The 6,117-nt window shown below is 47.1% G+C and overlaps 1 protein-coding gene across 1 annotated transcript in view; it reads right to left on the bottom strand.

Moving 5' to 3' along the window:
* The window catches only part of PNRC2 (proline rich nuclear receptor coactivator 2), a 4,521-nt gene extending 2,424 nt beyond the window's left edge, over positions 1-2,097 (bottom strand). The window contains exons 1-2 of the mRNA XM_003799760.3: positions 1,900-2,097; positions 804-1,009 (exon numbers count right to left, since the gene is read on the bottom strand). The gene's annotated coding sequence lies outside the window, so the exon portion shown is untranslated. The remainder of the gene's footprint in view (positions 1-803; positions 1,010-1,899) is intronic.
* Between the last annotated feature and the right edge of the window lie 4,020 nt (positions 2,098-6,117).

Here is a 6,117-nt window from a genome sequence, read left to right as displayed (position 1 = left end):
ATGCCACGGCACTCTACCCAGGGGGACAGCTTGAGGCTCTGTCTCAAAAAAATAAAAAATAAATAAATAAATAAATAAATAAGTCATTCAGGGTTCAGGCAGTGACTCATGCCTGAAATCCTAGCACTCTTGGAGGTCAGGTGGTAGATTATTTGAACTCATGAGTTCAAGACCAGCCTGAGCAAGAGTGAGATTCCTATATCTAAAAATAGTTGGGCAGTGGGTAGGGTACAGGCCACATACATCAAGGCTGGCACATACATTTAGCTGACCCAGGCCTGCTAAAATAACAATGTCAACTGCAACAACAACAAAAAAATAGCCCAGCCTTGTGGTGGGCGCTTGTAGGCCCAGCTACTTGGGAGGCTGAGAGAATCACTTACGCCCAAGAGTTTGAGGTTGCTGTGATGCTATGGCACTCTACCCAGGGCGAGAGCTTGAGACTCTGTCTCCAAAAATAAAAATAAATAAAATAAATATAGTCAGGTGTTGTAGCAGGGGTCTGTAGTCTGGTGGTATCATAGTTGCTGCGAGCTATGATACCACCACACACTATCTACCTAGGGTGACAAAGTGAGACTCTTGTCTCAAAAAAAGAAAAAAAAACATTCAGCTGCTTTAACTCAAAAATTAAAGCAAGCTGTTCACACTTCATTGTATGTACAGTCTATTTCGTTCCCTGAGAAAGCCCCAAATATCTGAATTATCTTCTACTTAAAAACTTAAAGCAAAAATTTAAAAACTGGTTTAGGAAAGGTCAATCACAAAATGTTTGCCCCATTATGATGTGAATTGTGTTATACCTTTCAGTCTGCTTTTCCGATTGTAGGATTTCCACTACCTGTTCTCTTCCTTGCTGCCAAGCCCAGGATAATAGGTGTTGCTTTCTGAAGGATCCTTTCCTTTGTCTCAATCCAGAAGTTTTCATGGGCTGATCTGCTGAGTCCAGCCTAGGAGCTGAGGCCAACATCTGAGTCTCCTCAGCACACAAGTTTGAGAGAAGCCCTAGCTAGAAAAGGAAGATTATTTCATTACTTCAAAAACAGGAGAAAGTGATTGTTTAGATATACCTGACTGTAAAGAATGGCTACTTCCAGAACCAAAAGGTAAATTAAGTCCTCTGAAGATAAACCCCCCATCATTTAAGAACTTTTTCCATCCTCGAGGCCCAGGAACCCCTATGGAATCTTTGGAAAAGTGTCTGTGAGTCCTACAAAAAGTTTCTGTTTTTCTTTTTTCTAAGACCTTTCAGTTTGACCAAAATGTTAAGTCAAACTAGGGAAGCATTAAAATCATACCAGGAAACTGGCTTAAACTTGATTTCCTAGAGACCCTGTTTTCTAAAATGCCACCAAAATTTTCCAGTGTTTTTGACACCACGTACCCGTTTTCAGTCTCCTCCCCGAACAAGACAACATCACGCAACGCTTCCTTTGCTTATGTACACCCTCGACTCCTCCCCACTTTAGAAGTCTTCACAAGCCTTAACCTGAGCCAGTGATCCACCTTATATATATTAAAATGCCTCCCTACAACGAACAGATTAACATTCAAGTTCGTTTTTATTTAACGGTCCGATACACCAAGTTACTAAAGAAATAGTTAACCCCCTTCCTTTCAAAAGAGTAAGGCGACCTTCCAGTTTTAATAACCCTGGTAAATTACGAGTTTCGGACCTTGAGTCATTCACAACCCGAACCCGGAAAACTCGCTTCCTCCGACGCGGGCTAGGCGTCCGAGGGATGCGGTCGGGCTCGAGCCCGCTCCGGGGTCCGGGTGCTCCCGGCCGCCCGCCCGCCCGCCCCGCCCGGAGTCCGGGGCTCCCTCTTCGCCGCTTCCCCCAACAATGGGGAGCGCGGCCACCAACATGGCCGCACCCGCGGCGCCGCCTCCACTCACCGACTTCGAGCTCGGAACTACGGAGGCGGCGGCTTCCTCTCAATGTCGAAGCCTCCCTCCCCTTCCAGGGAGAAACGAGGCACGGATCGAACGAGGCCCACAAGTAGCGATGAGCTGGCTGCTGACCACCCGAGAGCTCCTTGCCGACCTCCTCCTCCAGCCTCTACCGACAAAATGGAAGCAGTAGCGAGCGCAGAAGCTGGGCCGGGAGGCTCTGCGGCCAATCAAAACACGACGGCGCTGAGCCTGGCCAATGAGAAGCCGGTCGCCGCCTGTTGCTGGGGTGGGCGGGGGGCGAAGTGGGGGAGGTGGTTGTTTCCGAGGTTTTGAAATCCCCCCCGGGAGGAGCATGTCGGGAATAACTGCTCCTGTCCAGAGCAGCCGTCACTGCCCTGCGGTCACCCGGCATCTTTGCATTAGAATGACCCGAGCCGCTGGCCCACGAAGGCCCCTCCACTAACTCCTGACGCTTCCTCGAGGCGCGGCCCCGGGACGGCGGACTGTACCCACCCCGGCAGGGCCGCGAGGCCCTGGCGGTTTGTCGCCCTTAGAACTCCCTGGGGGGTGACCGGAGGGCGGACCTATTTTTATAGATGGAAGATACTTTAAAAAAAAGTTCCTTCCCCGCCTTGTCAGACCTCTGCCCACCAGTCCAGATTTTGCTTCTGGCAAGCCCCTGATTCTATTTCTCAGCTACTTCGTGTCCCCAAGGCTGGCGGACGCCTCCGCGGCTCCAACCTGTCCTCCCCACCCTCCAGCCCCACGAAGGCGTTTCGGACACACGCGAGTCAAGTTAATCACTTCCTCCTTTGTGTCCCTACTGGTCTTTAAACTAGAGCCCTTTATCACCCCAGATTCTTACTACTTGTGCATATATCTACCGCCGCTCATCCCTTCGCCGTACATGGGGGACAGGTTTTATTTTCCCCGGCACAGCACCGCGCACATTGCAAGTGCACCGGACGTTTGTTGAAAGAATCAGGGCTGCGCCCTTTATTCCCCTTTCTGCCCCATTTGTAAGTGGGGGGGAAAAGGGAAAGAAAGAGTATATTGTTCACTTGATGATGTCAGCGAGGTGCAGGGAAGGGGAAAAGGGCGGTATCTTTGGAGTAAATGTATAAGCAACCTAAAGTGGATTTTTGGTTTGTTTGTTTTGAGACAGTTTCACTATGGCACCCTCGGTAGAGCGCTGTGGTGTCACAGCTCGCAGCAACCTCCAACTCTTGGGCTTAAGCGATTCTCTTGCCTCAGCCTCTCAAGTAGCTTGGACTACAGGCGCCTGCGACAATGCCCAGCTATGTTTTTGTTGCAGTTCTCATTGTTGTTTAGCAGGCCCAGGTCGTTTCTAACCGAGCAGCCCGGGTGGATGTGTCTGGGGCCCTAGTCGCTGAGCTACAGGCGCCCAGCCCTCAAGGTGAATGTTTTAAGAGAACACTAATTAATGTGAATAATTCAGGGGTTAATGATCCAAAATCAATCTCATTACTTAACATTCACAGGTTATACACGCATATACATAAACTATCATCGCAGGGTTTATGTATACGAACTTTTTATAAATCTCACTTAATTTGTTTTCTGATCTTCAGTTGTTTGCCTGCTCCATTCACTTACCAGTCTAACCCAGACTTCTGTGTTCTTCTAGCCATGGATTTTCTTCTCTTTCTTCTTCTTCTTCTTCTTCTTTTTTTTTTTTTTGAGACAGAGTCTCACTATGTCACCCTTGGTAGAGTGCTATAGCATCACAGCTCACAGCAACCTCCAACTCCTGGGCTTAAGCAATTCTCTTGCCTCAGTCTCCCAAATAGCTGGGACTATAAGCACCTGCCACATCACCGGGCTATTTTTTGGTTGTCGTTGTCATTGATATTTGGCAGGCCCCTACTGGATTCAGACTCACCAGCTCTGGTGTATATGACTGGCATCCTAGCCATGGATCTTAACTCGCCAGCTCTGGTGTATATGGCTGTCAAGCCTAGCCATGGATCTTAACAAAAGTCACTGCATCTTAAAAGATGCAGTTTGTTAATCTAATATGATAAAATACAGAGAGATTTATTTAGGATGGGGACTTTCTGATGTTAATCATAGTCAAGTAAGATGTAGAGGGTAAGCCATCAGCTGTCTTAGTGAAAGCGTAATCTGTTTTCTAAACATTCAAGCATCTTCCTTACACATCCGGCCAAGTGATAGCCAGGCTTTATTTAATAGGTTCTGAATGGTATTACATTTTTATTTTTTTGAGACAGAATCTCACTTTGTCATTCTTGGTACAGTGCTGACGTCATAGCTCACAGCAACCTCAAACTCTTGGGCTCAAGTGATTCTATTGTCTCAGCCTCCGAGTAGCTGGGACTACAGGTACCTGCCACAATGCCCTGCTATTTTTTTGTTTGTTTGTTTGTTTCAGAGATGGGATCTTTCTCTTGCTCAGGCTGGTCTTGAACTAGTGAGCTCAGGCAATCCACCCACCTCGGCCTCTCAGAGTGCTAGGATTACAGGCGTGAGCCATTGTGCCCAGCCCTGGTGTTGCATTTTTATAAAACACCTCCGTGTATTATAATAAAACCTAATCTCTAAACATTTAACAAATTATTCAAAGACACTGACATCTGGAATTAGGCTTTCACTCTTCGGCCACCCTCTGAATCTTACCTGTATAGACATACACATAACATTGACTTTATATACATAACAAATACGCACTCTGCCCCCCTTGCCTTGTGCTTAAATTGTTTTGCTTACATAATTTCATTTAATCTTCACAATAACTGTATGGGGTAGCTGCTAATTTGATCTCCACTGTACAGACGAAGAATCTAAGGCTCAGTTTAAAGCTGAAAGTCACATACTAAGACTACAGGGGCCAGCCTCCATCTTTCTTCCAGCATCTGTGTCTTCCCCAGCCCTTAAAACGTACTTTACCCAGAGCAGACACTGACTGACTGTTGCCTGGGCTACTCGAACAGTAGGAAGCTTCCATCCTGCCATCTGGCTGAACCAGTTTCTCTGCCAGAAGGTCGCAGTCAGACTACCCTTGGGAGAGCACTGTTAAAGCTTTAATCCTATCCCAGGGGTCCCCAGTACCCCCGTTAATACGGTTACAACTTCATCGTTCATTAATATTTACCAAGTGCCACAGCAAGTCAGAATGGAGAGCGAGAGTTCAAACAATACCTTCTCTGGGACATCTATCTGATAAAGCTTCTGCCTTCTCTGCATGTGGTCTTTAAATTGGTTCCACCAACACAATCCAATTAGTGGTTCTCAATTCAAATGAGGAGAATGTTGATGCAAACAAACAGCTCGCAGGGTATAGATCACCTGTACTGGGAGCCAAATGTATAATAAATGCGTGAGTGTTTAAAACAAAACATTTAGCAAAGATTTGTCATCTACTTATTTTGTGCCAGGCACTTGGCCAAGCCCTGGGGATACAACGGTGAATAAGCCTCCATCTAGCCTCTAAAGGAACTCAAAAACCGGGTTGCCTTTACTATTTACCGGAGAGGGAAACTAGTGTCGGGACAGATTGATTTTTAACGTTCTTCCCCTGCCAACCTTACTAAGGAGGTACAGGATTCACACATGGTGCCTGAACCCTGCAGAAAAAAAGTAGAAAAGGAGGGGCGGTGCCTGTGGCTCAGTGGGTAGGGCGTTGGCCCCTTATACCGAGGGTGGCGGGTTCAAACCCAGCCCCAGCCAAACTGCAACAAAAAAATAACCGGGCATTGTGGTGGGCACCTGTAGTCCCAGCTACTCGGGAGGCTGAGGCAAGAGAATTGCCTAAGCCCGGGAGCTGGAGGTTGCTGTGAGCTGTGTGATGCCACGGCACTCTACCGAGGGCGACAAAGTGAGACTGTCTCTACCAAAAAACAATAATAATAATAATTTAAAAAAATGGAAAAGGAGGGGCAAACTATGTCACACTGGGAACCAAAATCACGATAGTGAAATCACGATGGTGTTAAGTGAACACCATCTACCTAATCTGTAAGAAGTGGAGCAAAAAGAAGGTGTTTCTGAAAGCCCTTGGAAGATGAGCACGTTGTAGGCTGAAGCTTGTGGTGTCACTACTTTAGATTCCACAGGGTGGGGTGCCAGGGTGGGTGGGGTGACCACCGACCCTTGGAACAAGAGTCTGATAGGACCAACTAGCTTTCATCCTCCCTGACTCCCAGTCTGTTCATTTCTTTTTCTTTCTTTTCTTTTCTTTTC

The sequence above is a fragment of the Otolemur garnettii genome, unplaced genomic scaffold (genome assembly GCF_000181295.1).
Source record: "Otolemur garnettii isolate 467f Iridium unplaced genomic scaffold, OtoGar3 scaffold00156, whole genome shotgun sequence".
Taxonomy (NCBI): domain Eukaryota; kingdom Metazoa; phylum Chordata; class Mammalia; order Primates; family Galagidae; genus Otolemur; species Otolemur garnettii.
This window is presented reverse-complemented; position numbering and strand designations above follow the sequence as displayed.